The sequence below is a fragment of the Marmota flaviventris genome, chromosome 17, assembly GCF_047511675.1.
Source record: "Marmota flaviventris isolate mMarFla1 chromosome 17, mMarFla1.hap1, whole genome shotgun sequence".
Classification (NCBI taxonomy): domain Eukaryota; kingdom Metazoa; phylum Chordata; class Mammalia; order Rodentia; family Sciuridae; genus Marmota; species Marmota flaviventris.
The window spans coordinates 65186253-65213756 of record NC_092514.1 but is presented as its reverse complement, the minus strand read 5'-3'; the positions used below and the strand labels follow the sequence as shown (position 1 = coordinate 65213756).

Below are 27504 nucleotides of genomic sequence, written 5' to 3'. Positions count from 1 at the left end.
GGTCTTGCTGAGTTGCTTAGGTCCTCACTATGTTGCAAAAGCTGGCTTTGAACTCACAATCCTCCTGTCTCAGCCTCCCGAGCCACTGGGATTACAGGTATGTGCCACTATGCCTGGCATACATATTCTTTTTTTTTTGGTACTAGGGATTGAACTCGGGCTCATTTGACCACTGAGCCACATCCCCAGCCCAATTTTGTATTTTATTTAGAGATAGGGTCTCACTGGGTTGCTTAGTGCCTCATTTTTTTGCTGAGGCTGGCTTTGAACTCATGATCCTCATTTTTTTTTTTTTTTTTTTTTTGAGAGAGAGAGAGAGAGAATTTTTTAATATTTATTTTTTAGTTTTCCGTGGACACAACATCTTTATTTTTATGTGGTGCTGAGGATCAAATCCAGCGCCCCATGCATGCCAGGCGAGCGCGCTACCGCTTGAGCCACATCCCCAGCCCCAACCTCATTTTTGATTTGGAAAAATATCAGCATAGTAAATAGGTGATGATATTAGGTGAGAAAGGCTATAAACCAGTATGGTTTCCTTTCTGTAGAAACATATATGCATGTGGTTTTAAATACATGGAAAAAAGTCTAGAAGGACCTACTACCCACAAATATTAATAGTGGTTAGTTAGGAGTAGTAGGAGACAGGGTGACTTTGCTTTTGCTTCACATATTTATTTTCTCATTGTCTCTGCTATAACTATGCATGTATTAGTCATCGTAAAGGTCAAACTGCTGAAACAAGACATCTACCAGTATCGTGATTTGAAGAAGGGAATTTCTCTCATTTAACAGTATGAGGTTGGAGAGTTCCAGTGGGCAGGTGGCTTGGTTCCATTCAGATACACATGGACCCAGGTTCCTTCTAGCCTGTAGCTTTTCCATTCCTCAAGGCCTAAATGGCCAAGGCTGTCATGAAGAGGAAGAGTGGGCCCAAGGGGTACACAACACCTGTCTCAAGGTCCTGGTCCCAAAGTGGCTTGTATCACTCCTACTGCTATCCTTTGGCAGGGACATAGTCCTGTGGCTATACCCCATGGCCAGTTGCAAGGCAGGCTGGGAATAAAACCCTCATGATCATCTGTGTGTCCATCTGCAGCATACTATGTCAAGGAAGAAGGAGGAAATGAATTCTGCTGACAGCTTTCAGTTGCTGCTAAATGTATTGTTTATGTAATAAAAAAAATACAAAAAATTTAAAGGAAGTAGAATTTTGGATTAGATGACCTCAGAGGGCATTTCTTTTAGGAATTAATTATACAGAGAAGTATGCAACTGGAACATTATCTTTCCAGGGGTGACAGTTTTGTTGAGAAAGCAGACCAATAAAAATTAGAATAGGCATATGTAAAGGGCCTGAGGAATGTTTAGAGAGTACAGAGGAGAAAAGTGGTCTAGGGTCATGCTTTAAGAAAAAAGTTGGCAATTTTGTTTCATTGAACTACCAGGATTATGTGGACTTCTGAAAGAAGTGAAACTCTGTTTTGTGTCATTTTTAGCTAGTGTGACCTCCTATTACACCATAGAACAAGTGAGTCGTATTTGCCTACTGACCTAGCAATAACTTAAGATCTTAGTTGTCCTTCATTTAACTACTGTTTATTCTAATTCTTGTTTTAAAAACTTTTTTTTTTGGTACCAGGGATTGAACCCAGAGGTGCTTAACCAATGAATCACACCCCAGACCTTTTTAAAATTTTTTTATTTTGAGGCAGGGTCTTGATAACTTCCTTAAGGCCTCACTAAGTTGCTGAGGCTGGCCTTGAACTTGCAATCCCCCTGCTTTTCAGCCTCCTGAGCTGCTGGGATTACAGGCTTGCACAATTGTGCCCAGCTCTATTTTTTTTTAAATTAAAAGATCCTTGTTTACACACTTTGCATGTTTAATTTTTCCCCCCCCCCAATACTGGGGATGGAACCTAGGACCTCGCCAATGCTGGGCAAGGGTTTTCTCTATCACTGAGCTACGGCTCTTACTCCTATGGTAATTCTTGGTTAAATACACAGAATTTAACATAAATGAGCTTGGAAGAGCTGCAATTTAAAGAAAACTCTTGATTTCACAATGTAAAAACTATCTTTTAAGTTGACATTTATAAATATGGGTTTTTAAGTTTTTACTATGGTTATTTCAAGTAGGATATTTCTAGATTTATTGGGAAGGCAAACTAAAAACATAGAGTTATAGGAATACTAACGTTAACTTCATCACAGTAGGATCAAACTTTGCATATCTTTGGACTTCCATCAGATTTTTCAGGCCTGGAGTTTAGAGGAATAAAATTAAAGATATCCTGGTTATATGCACAGAGTCTCCTGAAGTCAAATGGTAGACTATGGTCTAGACTCACCTTGACTGTGGTCCCTTAAAACACTGTGGAGAACACACACCTCTGAGTTGGTGATTTTCTGATATTTCAGGATATGCAACAAAATGTTTAAAGGGAGGCAGAATCATGTGGTGCTTTGGTAATCTTTTCAGGAAAATCAGGTTTTGGGAGCTCTATAAGTCAAGAATTATTGCAAATGAGGCCCAGATTTGAAAATTACTGTTTTGCAAATTGTGCTTATTCTAGAAAGACAGATATCTATAGCTGGGAAGCACTTTAAAAATTGATCTAGTTGCCTGATTTTACAGATGAGGAACTGAGACATGAAGAGGTCAAGTCATCTGCTGGGGTTATGGAGTTCATCTGTGACAAAATTAAGTACTACGGTGCTCACTTCCAGTTCTCTGGTCCCCACACCCCACACTCTACAGGTCCTCTCTTTACATGATGGCTCTGGTGATAATCCAGCTTGCTTTCTACCAACGAAGGGAACCTCAGGTAGAATCTCCTCTCACCGCTGCTGATCTGTAGGAATGATGGTTTTGGACTAGGGATGAACCTGGAAAGAGAGATCCTGCCCCTTTCTGGATGCTTTGTGTGCAGAACACCTGCAGGGATGATGAGGGACATCTCTTGATTCAAAGTAATAAAAAAAACAATGGGCTGGGGCTGTAGCTCACTTGGTGGAGTGCTTGCCTAGTATGTGTGAGGCGCTGGGTTTCATCCTAAGCACCACATAAAAATAAAATAAAGGTATTGTGTCCACCTACTACAAAAAATAAAAAAATAAACACTTCTGGACTTCCAGCCTGTTTTTTAAAAATATTTTTTTAGTTGTTGATAGACCTTTATTTATTTATATGCAGTGCTGAGAATCGAACCCAGAGCCTCACACATGCCAGGCGACTGTGCTACTGCTGAGCCACAGCTCCAGCCCTCAGGCCTATTTTGTAAAGGAAGTTTCACAGCCAAAGCATTCTAGATAAATATATATATTTATTCTAACTCTTCTTCAGAATGCAGAGAATTGGTATCTCACAATGACAACAAAAATAAAATATTTCCTTTTCATGAAGTGGTCAAAGGGCTGAAAAGCAATACTATCTTTTATTTTTTTAAATATTTATTTTTTAGTTTCAGGTGGACACTATCTTTTATTTTTATGTGATGCTGAGGATCGAACATAGTGCCTCATGCATGCTAGGCAAGTTCTGTACCACTGAACCACAACCTCAGCCTGGCAATACTATCTTTTAAAATAAATTTTTTTGCCCTTTTTTTGATCAACATTAAGATGAATTGCCACTTTGGGGGCTTGACTCTGGTTTAATTGTAACTTTTTTTTGGGGGGGGAAATGTTTTATGACTTACAGGCTTATTGATTTCAAAGACTATAAACCCACTTGCCCGCCTATCCACTCATTTGTCTCAATGGGATGTTTCCACTGAAGAAGGACCAACAGCTTGGAGCGGTAGCTGTCAAGTCCCCAGGATTTCATACTGTGGCATGTAGATCCTAATTTTCAAAATACAGCTCTGTCACTTTAGTCAGCTCTGATGAGGGTCTATAATGTGGCCAGCCCTGATGGCTGTCATGTGGTCACCATGTTCTCATCATGCATTCTCTTTCCTGTATGATGGGCATCATACTCAGCTCGGAGAGTGGTGGATGACTCCCACTCTAACTTTGCCAAATTAGATTTCTGTTGAAACTTGAGGTCATTTAAAGCCAACTTTTCTCTGGATTGAAAACATTAGCCTTTGTTGAAATGTTTCGTTGTTCTAAATTGGGACCATCCTGTCTTGACATCAAATCGTTCAGTCACCACATAAACTGGCATAATTCTCTCGGGGCTGCTTGTCATTGTTAATTTACATCTGACCTTGTTCTGGAAAATATTTGAGGCAGTGGAGCCCTAATTTTGAACAGGCTGGCTCTTGCTTTACCAATTAGCCTAGACCTGTGAAAATGTTAGTCCAAATAACCTAAGAAATAGGGGAGAAAAGTTAGGAGAACTAAGAAAATGTATAGATTTTATATAAACTTCAGATACCTCCCTTTAAAATACTAGCCTTGATTGATTGATTGATTGATTGGTACCAGGGATTGAACACAGGGGCCTTAATCAGTGAGGCCCTTTTAAAGATTTTATTTAGAGACAGGTCTCACTGAGTTGCCTAGGGCCTTGCTAGGTTGCTAAGGCTGGTTTTGAACTCAAAATCCTCCTGCCTCAGCCTCCTGAGCCATTGGGATTATAGGCGTGCACCACCAGGCCCTGCTAGACATTCTTTTGACCCTTTTGACAAAAAAGGTGGTTATACCTAGTATTTCCATCTTATGGATAGGGAAATCCAAAATTCAAGAGACTGGAAAAGAATGGCAAGCCAAGATTTGAGCTCAGGTAGTACAGTCATGGGATCCTGGCTCCCGACCACTTAACTAAACTGCCCTGTTATGCATTTGCAGGTGGTCATACCATTGGAGCATTTGTTATGAGCACAGTGGGAAATGTGTGGAGCACGCTGGAAACTGTAGATACTTACAGGTTTATCTGGATTTGTGGATTTATTCCTATCATCTCTGCCAGGCCTTCAGCTAGAATTGTGTGAATGGGAGGCATAGGGTCCCTGAAGTAGTGGGCATTTCTAAGAGGTAAGTGACCTGCAAAGTCAGTCTTGATCATCAGGAGTTGAGGACATTGGAGCTACAGAGAGACATTATTAAAGATGACTCTTAAGATGTCAAGAGGAAAAAAATGGCTTCTCACGTCACACACACACATACAGAATATACAAATAGCACTGTTAGCTGAAGGCTAGTTTCTTGAGGGCAGTTTAAGTGCATTAGATTAGTCTGCAGTGTAGATTAAGGGACTATGGGATTTAATAACTTGTGTATTAAAGAAGGGCCCTGCAAATGTTACTCTGCCATAAAAATGTAACCACTCTAATTGAATTTGGACCCAATATTAAAATTATTCTTTTGGTGATGCTTTATATATGCATTAAATAAAATAACAAAAGTTGCAATTGAACTTCACCATGTGAAGGTTCTTAAGCACTAAATTATGTTTGTAGCAGTTTTTATTGTATTTTTTCTGAAATGTACTAAGAAAATTCTCCTCTTATATAATTTATGGTCATGCTGCTGTTTAAATGTGCCAAAAACTGTTCTCAGAGTCTTGGCAGGATTTTGGAATATAGTATATTACCTTCATCTTGGGCTATCTATATAATGAACACTCAGTATATGTTGATGACGGTGTTTGTTTTATGAGCTGTCTTCTCCCTTTTTGTGAAGGAAACAATAGGCTGATGTACAATATGTGATGCTCAGCATGCCTTGGATGAAAAATGGTTGAAAAGTGTACCTTTTCCTTCTGCTCCCATGGCGAGTCTGTCTATAGTTTTACTAAGCTTGTGTCTGTCCAAAGGTCCTAACAAGAGGATGACATTGATCTGAGAGAGCACAAGTGTTTCTCTGAGATACTGTAGCCACATATTCCATGGGCCTCTTTAAGTTCCAGGGACTCCAGGGAACCTTGTGGAATCATGAAACAGAAATGTAATTATGAGTAAGGGAGTCTTTATTTTTTCCTTTTGGTGCTGAGGATTAAACTCAGTTCCTCATGCATTGTAGGCATGTATTCTACCACTGAGCTATACCCTCCAGCTCTGGGTCTTTTTCTTTCTTTTTTTTACTGGGGATGGAACCCAGGGAGAACTTTACCACTGAGCAACATTTTTTTTTTTTTTTTTAATGTTTTGAGACAGGGTCTTTCTAAATTGCTTAGGGCCTCACTAAATTCATGAGGCTGGCCTCAAACTTGCCGTACTACTGCCGCAGCCTCCTGAGTCACTGGGATTACAAGTATGCACCACTTCTATATAAGGATAGCAGATGGTACAACTTTAGGGTGGGAGGAGGCAAGGAGGAATACAGGTGACTGAACAGTGTCTAAGCGTTTGGAATGGTAGGGGCAGGCATTTAGGAACATTCCAGAAACCCCCTCTTGCTCTTCAGGCAGTCTTCTGGAGTCCTACAGTGGCATGTTCCATGTTAAAGAGTATTGTACAGTGCTGGGGATATAGCTCAGTTGGGAGAGTGCTTGCTTCACATGTACAAGGCCCTGGGTTCAATCCCAGGAAAACACACACACACACACGAGTATTATACAATTTATTCTTTTTTTGGCACTGAGGATAGAACCCAGGGCCTTGCACATGCTAGGCAAGTGGTCTACCATGGAGCTACATCCCCAACCCTTTTTATTTTATTATGAGATACGGTCTTGCTAAGTTGCCTAGGCTAGTCTTGAATTTGTGATCCTCCTGTCTCAGCCTTCTTAGTAGTTGTGATTCCATGTATGCACCATCATGCCCAACTATAAAAATTATTGTTAAATAGTTACATAAACTGGTGCAGAGGAGATGCCTATAATCCCAGTGGCTTGGGAGACTGAGGCAGGAGGATTGAGGATCACAAGTTCAAAGCCAGCTTCAGCAACTTTGTGAGTATTTTTACCCTGTCTCAAAGTAAAAAATAAAAAGGGCTGGGATGTGGCTCACTGGCAAAGCGCCCCTGGGTTCAATCCCCAGTACCAAAAAAAAAAAAAAGGTTATATGAGAAAAAAAAAACAATGACATAAGATGTGAGTACTGGTTAGACCTTTAGCACATAAAAAACAAAACAAAAAAACATACCATTTAAGTTAGATCCCTCTCCACCACCACAGAAAAGAACCCTTCCCCTTTTTTTGTCATTGCTCAGAATTTGAGAAAGTTCTTTTATTTTCCAAAACAATCTGAAAGAATCAAGTATTTCTCTGTGTCCATCTGAGCTCAGCAGGATGCCCAAGTGAGAGGTGCTTTATTCAACTCCTGTCCAAAGATCTACCTCTGATGGAACTGTTAATTTGCAAAGTCTAGAAAGGGGAAAGTTTAAATTTTTTCAGCTGCCAAACTTTGGATTTCATGGTGAATCATTGGGACAGACTTTATAGGCCAAATGTGAGCACTGCTCTGGGCTGGTGGAGGAGTGTGACAAGTTTATTTAGACGCCGGTCTAGAGTTCACAGACACAGGGGCCCAAAGATCAGCCTCCAGAGCCTGCGCGATCCCCTCCCAGGAAACCTCTTCCCCTCATCCTACTACAGGATCATCAAACACTGCTGACGGAGGAAAGCGAAGCTGTGGGTTTTTTCCTTCTTTCTTTCTCGGGAGTATCTGGGAGGGAGAATGCTTACTCATTGGATTACTAAGTAGCTTAAAAGAGCTGTTGCAGGCAGGATTTCACCCTTGCTGAAGTTTTTCTTTGCACCTAGAATACTGAGCAAAAAGGAAGGAAAAGATGAAAGAAAAGCCCCTCTTTAAAAATATATTTGAGCGGGCCCATCCAATAGAAAATGGAGGTTTCTCAACTAACAAAGAAGTGGCTTTACTACATTGGGGAATTAGAAGGCTCCACAATAAAATTATTTGGAAATGAAGCATCAGTTGGTGTGTCCCAGGCATAGGCGCATTGGAATGTACCTTGTGCTGTTGGAAGCTGGCAGCCTGGTTGTTATGCAACGTGAGGCGAAGGCCTGCCAGGTGCCCTCAGTGTGCCCCAAGGAGCTGCAGGTTCTTTTAAGTCTCTCAAGTCAGCCAGTCTTGCCAGACAGATTCCACTGGCCTGGGATATGTTGGGCACAGGAATCAGGCCTTATGATTTTACAGATGACATATCTACCTTTGGGACTTTGTCCTCAGTAACCTTCATCAAATCTGAGGAAAGTCAAGGGTGTCTCTCTCCCTCTCTCTCTTTATTAATTTTTGAAATTGAGGTAAAACACAATAGGAAATTCGCCGTCTTACCAATTCGGAAGTGTTGTTCATTGGCATGAAGTAGATTCACATCAAAGTCCTATCACTGTCATCCATCCACAGAATTGATTTCATCTTTTCCAGCAGAAACTCTGCACCCATTAAACAATAATGCCTTCCCTGTTTCAGTGGGAAAGGGTGGCTTCTTCTTAGGCTGATGTCCCTGTTGTAAACCTTCTCAGCCTGAACCTATATCTTATCACTTGCACGGCCCCCAAACAAAGGCACAGAGAAGATGACAGAGTGAACTGAAGATCACATCATGCAGACAACTCTCTCCCCTTCCCTTTCTTTCTTTTTTCTCTTTTGGAGACTACGGTCTGGGTCTAGATTACACAGCTACTGTAGTTTAAATTCTGAAATCAATGATGCTTCACATGAGCTGCACACAGGAATTACCTGCTTGCTTGTTGATGTCCAAATCTCACCTCTAGCAATTCCAACTTAATTGGTTTGTGGCCTGGCTTGGGCATGGGGATTTTTTAAAACCTCCCGTTATATTTACCCGAGTTCCATAGCACCCAGGTGAATGAGTGAGCCAGAAGATTTTCTCTGTCTTCTTTTGGTTATTTCTTTAGAACATGTCTATAAATCTGAAAAATCTCAGTCCCAATTTTAAAGACTTTGAAGTAGGCTCTTCTGATTGTTTGTTTTTATTTCTGTTTTTGTTTTTGCAGTGCTAGGATGGCACCCAGGGCCTTATGCATGCTAGACAAATAGTCTACCACTCAGCTAGCCCCCCAGCCCTGGGTTTTTTTGTTCTTGTTTTAATTATCAAGGCTGCATGATATAATTTGAAACCAAGAACAAGGAAACCTGGGTCATACTCTTGTGTATGTCATTAGCTAACAAGGAATGATGAATTACTTGACAGGATCTCAGTTTTTGTTTTTAATTGTGGCTTTAATATTACAACATGGATCAGAAAGCCAGTTAGAAGAGTGAGATTAATGATATTTTTAAGTGTCCCCTCTAGCCCTAATATGCTTGTGTGAATGAACAGGTGGAGTTGATGGGGAATGAGGGAGGCTTGAAGAGAGTCCACGGCATTAACGTCATCATGTTCTAGTACCAATGAGCACCTCGATAAGAGGCTCCCCAAGGGTGCTACCTGGAAGTTTTTGGTGCCCAGAAGCAGTCTGCAGGATATCGGTGAATAAAAGGATAAGAAATAAAGATCTCAGAGGATCTGTAGTCAATAAGAAAGCAGGATTGTCATACCAGGGATACAGTTAGAAAATGTTGGTTTTAAGTGATGGGGAAGACACAGCAGCAATCTGGTTCCACTAGGGCAGAGGTCTTTGTCTACAGGAATATTGTCACCATGGGGCCACCATCCACATCATGCCCGGGAACTACTGAAACCAACATTTCTTCCAGGATTTTTTTTCAGACTTCATACTTACTTCTCTCCTCCTCTGATCCTATTCAAGGGCTATGAATGGCTCAGGGTTTTTGTTTTAGTTTCTTCTCCTCTCCAGATTAACACAGCCAATGTGGTCAATTTGTGGTGCCAGAAGCTATCTTGGTGTAGAAAACCAAAGAATACAGTCTTGCCCTGGGTGCAAAATTTTATTTCCATAGGGATTTCTTAGGCTTCTGGGAAAATGAGAGAGAGGTGACCTCCTCTCAGCTAAGCCTCTGGATCTGGGAGCCCAAGCCAGCCCTGTAGTTTGGAGCTGTCAGGATGACGCAGAGCAGCGTGTGAATGTAGCTGGCTGTTGCAGCTGTTGCACTTGACTCTGGGCAGCCCGTTCCCAGGAACCCACAGGACACCAAGAACCGTGATGTAACCCAGATCTGCCAGATGTGGGAGCCAGCATGACTCATGCCGGGCGATTCATTAAGAAATGTTTTCTGGGTCATCGGGGCGCAGTGCATGGTCTGCCTCCCCTGCCATCTGGGCTTGGAGGGACCAACTCCACACACTAGGAATCCCCAGGTTCACTAACATCTGTCAAAAATTACAGCCTGGTTTTCTGAGCTGATGTGGTGCAGAGCCCAGGCGCTCTGATGGTCTCTGGCTTGTAATTTGTTAAAGGCTTTCACCTCTTTGGGTAGCAGGGGAAATCAGATAATAAAAACATACGTGTTAGGTTGCTGTGAGGTTTCCATACAACCTATTGAGATCAGAAATGGGTTGGGATGTTGTGAGGAATCAGAACCTCTCTGGCACTGTGCCAGTGAAATACCAGGAATTGTCCTTTTTGTTAGATGTGTGCATATACCTCATGGGGACTAACAAGCATTGTAAGCTGACATTTAAAAAACTCCCTACCAGGCTGGGCTCAGTGGTATATGCCTGTAATCTCAGCTACTCAGGAGGGTAAGGCAGGAGGATGGCAAGATCAAGGCCAGCTGGGCAACTTAGCAAGACCCTAAGCAACTCTGTGAGATCCTGTCTCAAAATAAAAAGGACTGGGGGTGTGGCTTAGTGAGTAAGTGTCCCTAAGTTCAATCCCCAGTTCCCCTCTCACCCCCGACCCCACCATCCTGGCCCCTGCCAAACAAACAAACAAACAATAGTTAACTCCTTATCAATACATAACAAACAGTCAGAAAAATGTAAGTATGCATTACGGGTAAATTTCATGCCCAGGTAACTGTAGTGGGTTGAATGATGGCTCCCCAGAAGAGGTGTCCCCCAAAGCTATGAATGCTATCTTATTTGGAAGGAGGTCTTTGCAGACTTAATTCACTTTAGAACCTCAATATGAGATCATCCTAGATGACCAGGCGTGGACCCTGAATCTAATCCTAAGTGTCCTTAAAAGAGCCAGAGGAGAAGATACAGTCACATGGAGGAGAAGATGGTGTGAAGGAGGAGGTAGGACTGGACTCCTGAAGCCACTAGAAACCAGAAGAGGAGGGCGGTGGATTATCTCCTGCAAACTTCAGAGGGAGTGTGACCTTCCTGACAACCTTGATTTAGGATTCCAGAACTGTGAGAGGATACATTTTTATTGTGTACATTTCCCACATCTGTGGCCATTGGTTTTTGCTGTGGAAATTTATACACCCCGGTCAAGAAACAGATTGTAACCAATAGGAGATGCACCTCAAGACTATCCCTACTTTACACCAGCCCAGGGTACCCAGTGTCCTGACTTCTTACCCCACAGGCAGGTTTTGTGCCTTTTGAACGTGATTAGATGGACACATTCAATACCGGCCCAAGATGTTGGACTTCTTTCCTAAAGCACTTGGTGAGATGTGTTATAGCACGGTGTGTTTGATAGTCTTCTTGCTGTATACAGTTGCCCTTCCTTATCTGTGGTTTCAGTTACCTGTAGTCAAGTGCTTTCTGAAAATATGACATGGAAAATTCCAGAAGTAAACAATTTGCAAGTTTTAACTTTTATTAGAGTACTATTATTATAATTGTTCTCTTTTATTATTAGCTATTATTGTTATGCTCTTACTGTGCCTAATTTATAAATTAAACTTTTATCATAAATATGAATGTATACATAGGAAAAACAGAGCATATATAGGATTTCATACTGACCACAATTTCAAATATCTGCCTGGGATCTTGGAACATATTCCCTACAAATGAGGGTGGGAGCTGCTGAACTCCATCTCAGAAAAGCCCATTACAGGGCTGAGCAAGCAGAGCATACCAGTCTCTGGGAATCAGAGTCGGGGCTGCTGACTGTGAATTTTAAATATTCTTAACCCATAACTGGAAAGATGAATGGCACAGCTGTTATATCCTCCATCTCCAGTCTCAGAAATAAATTTGCATCTTTTAGGAGCTCCAGTTTTAATTCTCCTCTCCAACTTTCAAGTTTTATGTTCTGTAACTTAGAAGGCACTCACATGATATGTAGCATTTCTAAATATCCTGCTTCGATGAGTGTGTGGAAATAGTGCTGGTGCTATGGAGAGAACTTGATTAAAAGCCAGGGTTCCCATCTAAATTAAGATAAACTACCTCTGATTTACCTGATGCCCCCAAACCTTTATGGAGGTGGTGGAGGATGGGTGTGGTGACCCCAGCTCCAGGAGATATTTTCCCTACAGACTTGAGATGGGTGTGTGGTGGTAGCAATCTAGTCTTCATTGTGAAAGATAAGTCTTTGTTTTCCTAATACAAAAGCAGGGCACCTTCCTGACAGAATAGGAAAAGCACAGGTCCCCCAGAAAATATCCACCAAGCCGTCACCCTCAGTTAACCATCATTGAATATATTTGCATATACAATTCATATGCAACCTTCTTCCTGCACAATCATTTTATGTCTGTAGTTAACTGTCTCTTGATGCCTGCCATGTGCCTGTCCCTGGGAATATAGCATGAATAAAGGGGACACAATTGTCCCCTGCCTGGTGCTGACCTCCCAAGGGGAGCTTACATATACAATAAGTATGAACAAAAGTGAGATCTTAATGGCACATGCTTATTATCAACTTCTTCCACTAAACAACTTGTGTCACCTCTTTCCATTGCAACAGATATTCTGACATAATTTGTGTAGATTTATCAGTGAACAAAACAAGAACTAAATCCCTAGTGGGGGTTTTGTTTTGGCAATCAGGGGTGCTTTACCACTAAACTGTGTCCCCAGCCCTTTTATTTTTTATTGTTTGGAGACAGGGTCTCACTAAGTTTCTGAGACTGGTTTTGAACTTGTGATCCTCCTGTCTCAGTCTCCTGAGTTGCTGGGATTACAGGCATGTGCCACTGCACCTGGCTTCCCCAGTGGTTTTGCATGTTGGTGGTGACCAGCAACATCCAAGATGGTGACTGCTCTGTCAGCCTGGGTCCCTGAGTGCCTCTGAGAATCAGTATCCCTGTTGACTTGCATAAACAAGTAATGAATTTTGGCTGCTTTGAACCATGCAGGAGGTACTATTCGGTTTTTGTTGTTTTAATGAAATGCCTGAGGTGGCTAACTTTGTAAGGAAAACAGGTTTCTTGAGCTCACAGATTTGGGGGTTCAGGGTATGGTGTCTTCATCAGCTCAGGTCTGGATAGGGCCCTTTCAGCTATGTCATATCATGGTGGATGGCAATTGTGGGAGCCTCTGGGGGGTCTAAGTGATTACATCTTGGTATAGGAAGCCACCAAGAGACTCAGGGTCAGGCTCAGGCTTTTCTGAAACTCACCTTCAAGAGAATTCACTCCAAGTCACAAATATTCCATTCTAAAGCCAGTGCCCCAATGACCTTAGGACTTCCTACTGGGACCCACCTCGTAAAGACTCCATCTCCCAACATCCCCACTTTGGGGACCAAGCCTTCAATACCTGAATCCTTGGGGAACAAACCACAAAAAAAACCCATAGGAGAAATCCTGAGATTGTTGTTACCAAGCATGTCCTGACTGATAGAGCTACCTGTGAAACATATAAAGCATCTTAAGGATGGAAAACAATTAGCTAGCTCTATTTTGTCATCACACTGATGTTAATAGAGAGGGGTTTTATTTGTTTGTTTAAATCCAAATCTTATCATCACATAACACTGGCATTTAAAAGGTACAGAAGAGGGGAGCAAAGATGGTGATTGAGTAAGATCCTCCAGTTGATCTCTCCCACAGACACATCGAGCTGGACAGCTATTCACACAAACAACTACACTCAGCACAGCTAAGGAAATCAGGTGAGAGACCATAGCGCCTGCTTTTAATTCAACAAAACCAAAAAACACATGGAAGAAGGCAGGAAGGAGCCATCCATGTCTCTGGTTTGGAGAGGGAGAGAGAGAGAGAGAGAGAGTCCAAGCCTTGGACCTGAGGTTACTATAGAAATGTCCTTCAATGTGAGACAGTTTATCTATATTTGACCATCTTTTATTTGATTATTTCCTACTTTTTACACTTACAGTTTTGGAAATGCTAAAATATAAATGAGTTTTTGGTGTTGCTGGGAATTGAATTCTGAGCAGCAAATGTTGCTGGAATTATAGAGAGCACTCTTGGAGTAGTGCCACGTGTAGTACTTGTCCTTAGAGGAAAAAAATGCCAGGGAGCACAGGTTGCTGGGAAAAAGGAGCCAACTTTCAAAATATCACCCCTCTAACAGATGTGTGCGTGAGGGAGAGCTTTCTTTTCCCCGTTATTTTCTTCTTATTTCCTCCCACTATTTAAGTACAAATTCTTTTGTATAATAATTCCCCCTTGGAAATTATATGAAAAATATTTTTAGTTCTCTAGCTTCATTACCAAATATGCAGCACTTAAACTAGTTCCAAGCAGCCTTTAAGTCCCATGCGTAGCTGTCTTTGAGTTGAGTCATATTAAGGTTATTGCTCGTCTTGGTGAAAACCACATTGCGTTGGGCCCATTTGTGATGAGTGTCACTCAGATCCCAAGTCTCAGTCTCCCATGGTTGCTATGGAAGAGTGAGTCAACTGTCAGCCCAGCATTCAAATTGGGCTCAACTGGGAAGTGGAGACACCCGCTGATGCCCTCCTGAGCACCAAAGGCGCAGTCTGTTCTAGAAAAAATGGGTTTATGCTGTCAGAGCTCTTCAAGATTTCAACCTCAGAGGCAGATGTGGTGATGCAAAAGAACATGATCACAGGAGGTTAGAGCATTATTTCTGTTTTGAATAGAGATAAGAAAGTTGAGAGTGGGCTGGGATGTGGCTCAGTGGCAGAGAGCTTGCCTAGCAATCACCAGGCCCTGTGTTCAATCTCCGGCACCACAAAAAAAAAAATCAAAATAAAGAGACAGCTTTAAACAGAAAAGTGGATTTTTAAATTCTAAAGTAATACATAACTATTCCAAATATATTAGAGTAAGAGGTCCTCTTTGAGCTTTTTTAGTTTTGTTCCTCTCAGCAGAGCTTATAGTTAAAAAAAAATGTGCTATTTACCCTTTCAGACTTTATTTTATGCATGTACAAATGACAGAAAGATGTATCTAGATTGTTTTTAATATAAATGATTACATTAAAACACTTTACTATAAACTCCCTTTTCAAAAACTTAATTTATAGCTGGATGTGGTAGTGTGTCTGTAGTCCCAGCTACTGGGGAGGCTGAAGTAGGAGGATCACTTGAGCCTAGGAGTTCTGGGCCAGCTGGACAACATAGCATGACTGTGACTTCAAACCAATCATGCACTTGATTTAGAACAGAAGTCTCTCTGTGTGCAGGTACACTTAAATCTATCGCATTCTTTTTAGCAGCAGCTCATTAAACAGATGAATGAAACTTTATTCCCTTAATGACTGACATGCAAATAAGTCTTTGCCTCCATAAACTCATCTGTTTCTTTATGTTTTTATGGGTTTGTGTGAATGTTTTCCCAGGTTGGATTCCTTACGTGGCATTGTTTGTCCAAATGAGGCACACTCTTACTTCTGATAGTCATTGCTGGCTGGCCTTTCTTAAGGTATACCAGTTTATAGTCCTACCAACAGTGGATGGGTGCCCATTTCTCCACATAGTTTCCCATACAACCTTTTAGTCTTTTAAAATTTTGCCAACCTGTTGACTAAAAAATATGATTTAATTTGCATGTCCCTGATTCCTAGTTGAGGTCAGGCATCTTGTGTTTATTATCAATGTGTATACTGTTTTTGGAAACTTGTCTCCTCATTTCTCTTGTTCACTGTTTCGTTTTGGGTTGTTTATCTTTTTAATTGATTTTAGGAACTTTTTACGTATTATCACTATTAATCTTGGGTGTTTTTTCATAAATACTTTATCTTGGACTATTGCAGTTGTTGGTATGAGAGTGCGTAAGTTTTGTTTATAGTAATGTCTTTTATAGTAGAAGAATTTTAAATTGTTTTAGAGTTGATCTGTCAATTTTCACTTTTGTTGTCTCCTGAAATTTTATGTTTTGTTTTGTTTTTTAATACCAGGGACTGAACCCAGGTGTGGTGTTAACCACTGAGTCACAACTCCCAACCCCCACTTTTTTTATTTTGAGACAGGGTCTTGCTAAGTTGCTTAGGACCTCACTAAGTTCCTGAGGCTGGCTTTGAACTTGTAATCCTCCTGCCTCAGCCTCCCGGGCTGCAGGGATCACACCCAGCTCATGTTTCATTTTGAAATTCCTTCCACATCCTAAGACAATAAAGATATTTTCCTCTAGTTTCTCACATAGTGACTTTAGAATCTGACTCTAAGTAAGATATAATTCCAGTTTTTCCTTTCGTCCCTGGTTTTTATTTTTAATGTTCTTCAGTAAAACTTTATTCCTCTCTTCATATAAGCCTAGCACATTTTTATTGTTATTGTTAAATGTATTTGTAGGCATTTTGCACTTTTTTTAAAAAATTATTTTTATTTTATTTTTTTTAAGTTGTTGACGGACCTTTATTTTTATTTATTTATATGTGGTGCTGAGAATCAAACCCAGTGCCCCACACATGCCAGGCAAGTGCGCTACCACTGAGCTTCAGCCCCAGCCCCAGAATTTTGTGCTTTTGGTTCTACTGCAGATGGGAACTTTTCCAGAAAAGTCTAATGATTTGCCCAGATTCATTCAGCAAACAAGTGGACATTATATTTTCTGTTGATGTTTTACCATCACATTAGTCTGAATAGGACGGCAGTCCCGAAGAAGCCCACCTTCTGTGTGTTGTGGTCAGAGGCAGGTGGTCGGTGGTGGGTGGTGGGCTGGCAATGATGGGAGCAATGGGTGGGGGAGCAGGACCTTGGCTTTGTGTGTCTGGTGACCTGAACTTTGTCCATGGCTCCCCTTGACTGTTTTATAGCATATGTCTCCAGCAAGAAAGCAGTGTTGCTCAATAAAGAGAACTATGATTTTACTAAGGGATATTGAGTGAGTTCATCTCCCATTCTGAGTGTGGTTTTTCCCCAGTTACTTCTATCTCCTTCTCATCTGCCATATTTTCGGACTATCTATAGAGTTGCTAGATAAAATAATGGATGCACAGTGAAACCTGAATTTAAGATGTCCTGCTTGAAACATAGTTGTACTAAAATATTATTCAATGTTTATCTGAATTCAGATGTAACAGGGTGCCCTATGTCTTTGTTAAATCCTAATCCTAGAGACAAGAGCCCTACCCTCCAGGAATTTACCTTCTGGGAGGGAGAGACTCTACCAGGAAAAACACTACTGCGCCTGAGGGGTTTTCCAACCAGATTCCAGGCTCTTCTCTCCCACATGGCCTGACCCCTGCCAGGCTCATTTCCCACTGCTATCAGCCAAGCCTATTTAAGCTCTATATATCCTCCTGCCTTCTTTATTATGTTTACTTTTTTTAAAACTGTGATTTAAAAAAATTGATGTAACATCAATTTACCTACTTAACAATTGTTTTTTTCTGTTGCAGTCTGGATTGAACCCAGGGCCTCATTCAGGGGCTAAAATTGAGGCTCAATGGCAGAATGCTTGCTTTGCATGCATGAGGCCCTGGGTTCAATTCCCAGCACTGGGATGCAGGGGGAAGAGGAAGGAATTCTTGTCACATGCTACAACATGGATGAAACTTGAGAACATTATGCTCAGTAATGGCATACGTAAATAAGTTAATCACAACAAGACAAATTGAGTATAATTTCACTTAGGTGAGGTATCTAAAGTAATCAAACAGAAAATAGAATGTTGGCTGTCAGAGGTTGGGGACACAGGGAATATGGCAACAGTATTCAATGACTATAGTCATCAATCAGGATGAAAAAGCTGTAGATTACTGATGTACAGCATTGTATCTATGGTTAACACTATAGTGTATATTTAAAAATGACTGGGCTGGGGTTGTAGCTCAGTGGTACAACCTCAGTGCTGGGGACTGAACCCGGTCTCCATAGGTTTAAATAAATGCTTATATGCTGTTTCTCAACTCAGCAATTCTAGACCTATCTATTTTCTCCCCACTAATGTGGAGAGACTTACAGAGGTTTTAATTTGCTTGTGCTATCCCTCAATTCTCCAGCCTTCCTAATAGTTAATAATTTTAAACTATTATTTTTGTTCTTCTCTTGGTGACATTTATTACTCTGAATAATATATTTCTGTTTCTTTATTTATTTTTTTAATTTTAGGGAATATTCTCTTTCCATTCCAAGCCTTTTATTTCCTTCCCTTGTTCTCTCTTGTTTACTTTACTTTGATGTTGTCAAGGTTCTGGATAAACAAACATGACATGTCTGTACAATGGGATGTTATTTGGCAATAAAACCTATGAAGTGCTGATACAAGCCCCAACATGGACAAACCTCATGCCAAGTGAGAGAAGCCAGACAGGACATGCTTCCCGTCATTCAGTTTTGCTCCTGTGCAACATCCAGTAGAGCTAAACCCACTGGGCTACTGGATTCCTTTTTTGGGATGATGAACTCGCTCTGAAATTAGAGAGCATTGGTTGTGTAACCTTGTGACTATCCTGAAAACCACTGAATCTTACACTTTGAGAGGGTGAATTTTGTGGCCTATAAATTATACCTCAGTTTTTAAAAGAGATTTATCAACGATGATATTCTGATCTCTAATCCCCTACCTTTAGATTGTTTATAAAAGTTGGACACTCATAAGGCATACTGATGTGATTCCTGCCAGGTGAACACTGTCACTCAGGTCTAGGTGCTCATCTTGCTTTCGCTATACAATCAATATCAAAGTCCACAGCTCAGGGTGGCTGGGGTTGTGACTCAGTCGTAGAGCACTCACCTAGCATGTGTGAGGCCCTGGATTCAATTCTCAGCACCACATATAAATAAATAAAAATAAATATATTTTTAAAAAGTCCACAGCTCATCCAAAGGCCAATATCAACCTTCAAATGAATCATTTTTTCTTAAGTACCATCAACAAAAGCTTCTTCCCCCCTCCCCCCCCATGGACAAAACAACAACAAAACCCAAACCATAACATACTTTCTTCATTTGCAGCTATAATGTACCCTTGGTCACATGGATGACATTGATCCCCTCCTACTTCAGCTCTCAGATCTGTTATGGTCTTTTTCCAACCTACCAGCCACAGTCCTCTCTCCTTCGCTGCCTTGACTTAACATTTTCTTTCTTCCTTATTTTGTTCTCTCTTTATTTTGCTGCCTTTTGAATTTGTATACCATCTTGCTAATTCTACATTAAGGAAGGATGTAGAGGGGAAGTAAGATTTCTGCATCTTAGCGTGCCCAGAATGATCTTTGATTTTCTACTTTGCCATCTGTACCATCAGTGCCTTAGTTTACCCATTTGAGTTAATAGTGAGGATTAAGTGAGTTATTGTGGGCAACGCTCTTTGACAGTTTCTGGTACATCATAAATTTATTTGGGACGCACCAACTGTCGATGTTCAAAGCTGAGGTGCATTAGATGGACCACAGCCTTCCGTACTCTGAAAACATCACATAGATCAACACTAAAGTAATAAGACGAAAGTCGGTGTGGTGAAGTAAACAATCCTATTACCTTAGTTGTGCCATAGGCTTATGAGTAATTCCTTAGCATTCTGCTTTCATAAAACCATAATCAATGATTTAGGATTTACTTGTCCTGTTTGTTTGGTTTTCTTTTTTTTTGGGGGGGGGGGTAGGTCACTAGGCTGTCCTCAGCCCTCTAGATTTTTAGTAAAGCACAGTCCTTTCCAGGAAAGGGATTTAAATTGTAATGTAAATTCAGTTTAGATATATGAAACATTTTGGAGAGTGACAATACAAGCTACTTACTAAGGAGTCGGGGATTCGGGATAGTGAAGATCTGAGGAAGAGAGACTGGCTCAAGTACGAAAGCAGAGAAGCCTGAAAGCCTCAGTGGCAGTCTATCGGCTTGGACCACAGTGGAAGAGGATTCCCAGAGGCCTCCCGGCCACTGTCAGAAAGCGGTGCCTGCGGGCCACTGTCAGAAAGCGGTGCCTGCGGTGGGGTTGGAGCGCAGGTTCCTGGCCTCACCTTGGCCTCTACTCATGAAAGAAACAACCCTACGCTAGGGAGAGGCTCCTGCCCCGAGTCTTGGACTAGTGTTGGACTCGGGGAAGGTCGCTGGGAAATTTGAGGGAGGTTGAATGGCAGGGGCAGCGCCTGGGCAAAGGGAAGGGGAGAGAGCAGGAAGTGCCTGGGCAAAGGGAAGGGGGGAGAGCAGGAAGTGCCTGGGCAAAGGGAAGGGGGGAGAGCAGGAAGTGCCTGGGCAAAGGGAAGGAGGGGGGAGAGCAGGAAGTGCCTGGGCAAAGGGAAGGGGGGAGAGCAGGAAGTGCCTGGGCAAAGGGAAGGGGGAGAGCAGGAAGTGCCTGGGCAAAGGGAAGGAGGGGGGAGAGCAGGAAGTGCCTGGGCAAAGGGAAGGGAGGAGGAAGAGCAGGAAGTGCCTGGGCAAAGGGAAAGGGTGAGAGCAGGAAGTGCCTGGGCAAAGGGAAGGTAGGGGAGAGCCGGAAGTGCCCGAGCAAAGGGAAGGTAGGGGAGAGCCGGAAGTGCCCGAGCAAAGGGAAGGGGGGGGGGCGGTGAGAGCCGGAAGTGCCTGATTTCTGAGGCCCAATGCCGTTGGCCAGAGTGTCTGAGGAACAAAACCCTAAAGGAGAGGAGAGGAGGCCCTATTTCAGAGCCGGAGGAGAAAGCTGGTGCCCCAGTGCATGAGGCCTCCATACTGAGCTCGAGGGCTTTATTCCCAGAGCAGCGGAAGAGACTTGTGTTGAAAGCACCAAAGTCAGACTTACAGTGAGGAGTAGGGAACCGAGTGGGCTTGGCCAGTCCACCTTGGAAGCCCCTCCAGGGCCCAGGGGGAAGTGCGGGTAGCCTGGGCAGCTGTAGGAGGGAGAGAGCCAGTGGAGGTGAGTTGCTGAGAACGCAGTCTACAGGACTACATGCTGGTGGAGGGGACACGGAGGCCCCAAGGAGGATGGCCCCGGGTTTCCCTCAGGTGGAGCTAGGTGAAAGTGATAAGAACTGGGACAAATCATGCCTCCAGTGGAGCCATTTGTCTCACCAACGAGTCTGCCCAAGTGTAGCAAAAGGGACCTGCTCAGGCTCACCTGGTGGTGGAGTCCAGGTGACCTGGAGAGGAAAGTGAGCCACATTGTCCACTCAGAACCGCACTTGGGTAACGTCTTTGTAGGCCCGTTATTTTCTCCAACCTTCCAGGAGCCTGTGGAACATCCTCTCCGCAAAGCAACCACTTTACCACTCGACTGAACATGAGACGTTTTCATTTTGTTTCTACCTTGAATCTAGAGCAAGTAAAAACATGACAGCGCACTCCTGCAATCCCAGTTACTGGGGAGGCTGAGGCAGGAGGGCTGCAAGTTTAAGGCTAGCCTCAGCAACTTAGCAAGGCCCTATGCAACTTAGTGACACCCTGTCTCAAAATAAAAAACAAAAAAGTTCTGGGGATGTGGCTCAGTACTACTTTGTTCAGTTCCCAAGTACTGTAAAAAACAAAACAAAACCCCATGACAACAGTATGTAAATAAAACACCTATATTGTTACTGTGATCTTCCTGTTCACCCAGGTAGCTGTATGAATAGCTCTTATTAAAGCAATTGAGAAGTTGTGGAGGCCGATGGCTTTGCTGTTTACTCCAGGAGCAGGCAGTCACATGGGCAAACTAGTGAAAATGTCCATGGAAATGGCGAGAAAGTCTTTCTGGAATCCCTTTCTTCCTGGGGCAAAGGGAAGTCCTGGGAAACATTTTAACAAAGCATTGCTTTTGGTATTTTTAATTTGGGTTTTCTCTTTGCTTGGGCAGTCTTGCTAAAGTTTTATCCATTTTGCTGATCATTTAAAAGAACCAACTGTTGGGCTTATTAATTTTCTATTCTCTAGTTCATTAATTTCCACTCTTGTGTTATTTCCTTTTTTCTGGCTTGCTTTGGATTTAGTTTTTCATTTTGCAGCGTCTTCTGGTGCAGGATAGGTTGTTGCTTTGAGATCTTTTTTCAGTACATATATTTACCACTTTGTGTGTCTCTTTAGGAAGGCACTGCTTTGCCTGCACCCTACATGTTTTAGGATGTGTGTCATTCTTTTTATTCATATCAAAGTGTTTTTCACTTTTCCTTGTGATTTCTTCTTTGACTTATTGGCTATTTGAGTGTGTTTTTTAATTTTAGCATATTTATGAATTTTCCCAATGTTTACCTTGAAAGACTTAACCAGGACTGACCCTGCTTACCTTCTGAGAGAAGACTAGGTGGGACACTTTCAATATGGTATGGCTGTAATCTGAATTTTCCAAATTTCTAAGTTCACTCCATTGTTATTGAAGAATGTGTTTTATATGGATTTAGTTCTTTTCAGTTTATTGAGATTTGTTTTATGGTCTAGCATACAGTGTATTCTGAAGACATCTTGCAGGTGCACTGAGAAGAGTTTATGATTATACTGTGTTGAGTGGCATTTTCTATGAATTTGTTAGGTCTACTTGGTTTATAATGTTATTCCAGTCTCCTCTGCCTAGTTGTTCTCATTACTGAAAGTGGGAAAATGAGATCTACAACTTTTATTACAGTTTAATTGTGTATTTCTACCATCAATTCTGTCATTTTTTTGCTTTATGTATTTCAGAGCTTTGTTAGGTGCATACATGTTTATAGTTGTTCCTTCTAAGGAATGACCTTTTCATTACAAAGTGTCCTCTGTAGCTCTTGTAATATTTTTTTGCTTTTAAAGTCTACTTCCTCTGACATAGCTAATATAGCTAATTCAGTTTTCCCATGATTACTGTTTGCCTGATATTTTTTCCATCCTTTTAATTCAAACCTGTTTGTAGCTTAGAATCTAAATTGTCTCTTGTAGGATCCTGTTTTTTGTTGTTGTTTTTATTGTTGTTTTCTTTTTTGTACTAGAGAGTGAACCCAGGGGTGCTGTACCACTGGGCTACATCCCTGGTCCTTTTTATTTTGAGATAGATCTTGTTAAGTTGCTAGGGGTCTTATTAAGTTGCCCAGGCCACCTCAAACTTGTGATCCTCCTGCCTCAGCGTCCCGAATGACTGAAATTACTGGGATGCACCACCATGCCCAGCTGTATCTTGTTTTTAAAGTTGAATAATAACCTCAACTTTCTTATTGGATTGTTTAATCAACCCATTAGTTAGATTTAATTTTGCTTAATTTTATTATTGTACATTTGGATTTACATCTGCCAGTTTACTTCTTGCTTTCTAAATGTCTCCTACCTTTTTTGTTCTTCTCTCTTCTACCTTTACTGTTTTCTTTTGCATTAATAAAATATTTTCTGCTGTAGCACATTAATTTTATTTTTCCTTCAGTGCTGGGAATTGAACAGAGGGCCTTATTCATGCGAGGCAAGCATACTACCACTGGGCTTTATTTAGGAATGAAGCTAGTTAACTAGATAGTTCCAGCTAGTTAATAATGTTATTGACACTATTTTGTTTTTATTTGAATTGGAATTAGTGTCTAGGGTTACTTGTGATATTTGAGGTGCATTTATATCATTGCCCACCTATTTGTTTATTTTTTAAATAAAAAAAGAAACAGCATACAACAGCAAAACAGGAAATTCTCTTCAGTCCTTCTATTTTTCCCCATCAATTCTGTAATATTAAGTGTGAGGCTTAAAACTAGTAGCTATCTGTGGTTTCCCACCTGTTTCAAAGCTTGATTTTTTTTTCCATAAAAGGGGAGGCAATGATGCTTATATGTTAGTCAGTGCACACCATGCCTATCTCCTGGCATAACTGTGCTGAGACTTGGTGACAACAGGCTTGTAATAACTTAACACTAGGCTAGAGTGTGCAAGTCAAAGCAAAGGAAAGAATTTTAATTGCCTCTGTCATTTTGGCAAGATGATATTTTGTTTTATTTTTTTTCTCCTAACCTCTTATGACTGTAAATTATGTTTTGTTGTGCTTTGTTTAATCTTACTGTGATGACAAAAGTACTACATGTTCATGGAGACTATTTGGAAAATTCAAAAGAAAAAAGAGATTCCGTAACTCAGAGATAACTACTCTTAATATTTTGGAGAGCCTGCTCTCTTTCTCCTGAAGTGTTTATGTCTATATGGAGATATAATATTTAAGTGGCATTCATTTGGAGTTGTTTTATGCCTAAGAGTTATGCAACAGTGTCTATTTGTTTTGTTTCTGATTATAATTTTGCTTATATTGTGGAAGATTTAATATGTATCCTGCCTTTTGTTGTTATTTTCCTTTTTAAAATTGTTTGTGACTGTAGCTTTGATTTCCACTGTGACCAAAAGTGTGTATGGAAAGTTCTTTTAAATTTCCCAGTGTTGGGGTTTGGATTTAGATTTCAGATGCACCTAGTGAGTTTTTTATGGGTGAGAGAGTGACAATGAATTATATAATTTCTTTGTGGACCTTATTTAGGCTTTTATTGTGGTCTATTTTTGTTAATGTTTTATGAACACGTGCAAAGAAAGGATAGCTTGTTGTTGTGAACTGACACCAATTTTTGTTTGTTCTTCCCTGCTAAGACTTTGATCATCCTCTGTGACCATTTCAAATCATTTTGTTATGACTGTGTCTTTTGCAAGTAAAATGTCACTACATTTAATTTTTTCCATCCCAGTATGAAATATTCTCTCTCTCTCTCTCTCCAAATATATAATTTTTTTTTTTAGTTGTCAGTGGACCTTTATTTTTTATTGATTTACATGTGGTGTTGAGAATTGAACCAAGTACCTCACATATGCTAGGGAAGCACTCCACCACAGACCACAATCCCAGCCCTGAAATATATACTTTAAATATGAAAAGTATGATTTGTTTGAATCCTTTATTGTAGCTTAGACTGTGATCTTACTTCTGCTCTCTTTGCCTTCAACTTCTGTGGTTTGCTTTGTGCACTGTGTCTTCTCTAGTGATCTGACAGTTCACTTACTGTTGTAATTCTTGCTGTCACCTTTAGGTACTGGTAAAGCATTCTCAACCTTTGCTTTTCTGATTTTCAAGGTCAAGGTCATTAGTACTTAGAACAGTACCTTTTCTTTCCCCCTTTATGCTTTTTGGGTCTCCTTACTTCCTATGATAATGTGTGGAACTCTGAATGCTATCAGTACTTCTTTTACATCATTAATTTTGCATTAATTTTGGTGCTCAGTCAATATTATATTTATCATGATTATTTGGACATGAGCTCCTTTGCTGGTATCAGGGCCTACTACGATGTCTTCTCTACCTTAGTTTTCCATGTCTCAGGCTCTTTGTTTTGATACTCAAATATCTAGAGCAGATCTTCAGTCTGTGGTTGTTTTTGAGAGCACCTGGCTGGTGGCATGCTTTCTAGTTCTTGCATTGCATGCAAAAAATAGTTTGACCATGTGCAAAATTTCATAGTAACTCTCTTTTCCTCTCAGAATTCTTCAGATGGTGTCTCTTCGAGTTATGGCTGGCAACACTCACTTCTACCCTTTACCTAACTTGCACTGGAGCTTGCCAGCATGCATTACCTTGTAAGAGGTAACCTCTGTCCAGTTGTTGACCCTCTGTCACTTCTGCAGTCTTGCAGCCCCTTTCTTGTTTTCAATAGCACTAGGCAAATCTCAGCCCTCTTCAGGCTCTTTCCTTTTTTGTCCTTCCTCCCTCAAATCATCACGGTTGAAACAGTGTGTTCCAGGTAGATATTAATTAGTGATTCAGAAAGGTCACTTTATTATGGGCAAATTCATAAATCATGTTTATACCTGTTTTTTTTTTTAATTTAGTATATTTAATGTGAAATGAAAGTACAGAAGAAAAGGACAAGCAAGAAAAAGTGAAGTAAGATTTTATGCACCTTTTCAGATGGTGACACTAATTGTTCTGGGTTTATCCTCTTCCTATAAATTTAAGATATTGTTTTTAGTTTAGGTTTTTTCTTTCTTTCTTTCTTTTTTCTTCAAAATTGTTGCCTTTTCTAGTCTGATTTTTTGCCTGTGACCAAAATAACTGACATAGAGGAAAAAAGATATATTCTGGCTCATGTTTCAGAGGTTGCAGTCCTTAGTGGACTGCCTCCTTTGCTGTGGCCTGAGGTGAGGCAGAACATCATGGTGGGATGGTCTGGTGGAGGAAAGCTGCCCAGCTCCTGGCAGCCAGGAAGTACAGGAAGAAGGGTGAAGGGGAGTGGACAAGATAAACCCTCCCAGGACTTGCCTCCAGTGACCTCCAATGAGGTCTCAGCTCTCAATAATCCATGCAGATTATTAATTCATCAAGTGGATTTTCCACTGATGAGGTGAGAGCCCTCATGTATCACTCATTTTCTGAAAGCCCCACCTTAGGACATGGCTGAGACACAGGATTTTATGGGGGACAGAATACTATGATAATACCATAGTATTACCCAATCATGAATTTTAGTCTTTGGGGAGAAGATGTGGCTCTCATAGGCTAGGGAAACAGGGGAAGCATCTTCTTCAGATTTAATTGACAAAACTTATAAATTCTGCCAATATATGTCACACCAGCTGAAACTAAATTCTTTTTTCCCATTGAAATAATTTACTTGCTATTTGAATGGTAAAGTAAATTCAGAACCAACACCTACTTTTGTTTTCTCATACTAATAAAAATTCAGTTCAACAAACATCTGAATATTTATTGTGTGCAATATACTGATGATAAACAAAAAATTATTTTTAAATTCTCATTCAAGAATTGGGCATTGATTAAATCATACTCATATAAGGGGATGTTTTACAAAACCATTGAAAATTTTTGAAGAATATTTAAGGATATGGGAAATGCTGATAATATATTCAGTTAGAAAAAGCACATTACAAAGTAATATATTCAGTGTAATTTCCATTTCATCTAAAAAATTCAAAACTAGAATTCAAAACTAGAAAGAATATGTTTCTAAATGTTAAAATTGTTTATTTCTGGATTTGTTAAAAAAAGCTTTACCATATTTTAATTTTTCTGTAACGAAAACAAGTTGACTTTATGATCTTGGTGTTTTTTTAGTGACAGAATCCTGCTGTTTAGGATTAGGGAATGGGCACATTAATCCCCACTTCATGGATCTATTTTAATCTTTTGGAAAAGTGGTATCAAAGCTAGGCCTTGAAGGGATAATAGAATATTAATGGACAAATAGGCAAAAAGAAGGTGGACATACTGAGAGGAGTGTCACACTGGGAAAATGTGCAGCAAATGAACTGGGAGGCTGGACTGGTGATGCGAGGCCTGCGCAGGTGGTGCATCAGGGCTGGGAGGAGGAGCCGGGAGTTTGGGGAGTAGTTTGATTTTGCTGCATACACTGGGGAAAGTCAAGAAAGGTTTAGTTTTTTTAAAAAAAATATTTTTTCAGCTGACAATGGACTTTTTTACTCTATTTTTATTTATTTGTATTTATACATGGTGCTGAGGATTGAACGCAGGGCCTCACAAATGCCAGGCAAGCGCTCTACCACTGAGCCACAACCCCAGTCCTGAAAGGTTTATGTTTGAGGTGAGAGAATCCTAGGAATGGTAG

General features: G+C 40.8%; 1 protein-coding gene across 1 annotated transcript in view; it reads left to right on the top strand.

Moving 5' to 3' along the window:
• Pitpnc1 (phosphatidylinositol transfer protein cytoplasmic 1) overlaps positions 1-27504 on the top strand; it is a 254083-nt gene that overhangs the window by 72984 nt on the left and 153595 nt on the right. The window lies entirely within an intron of this gene.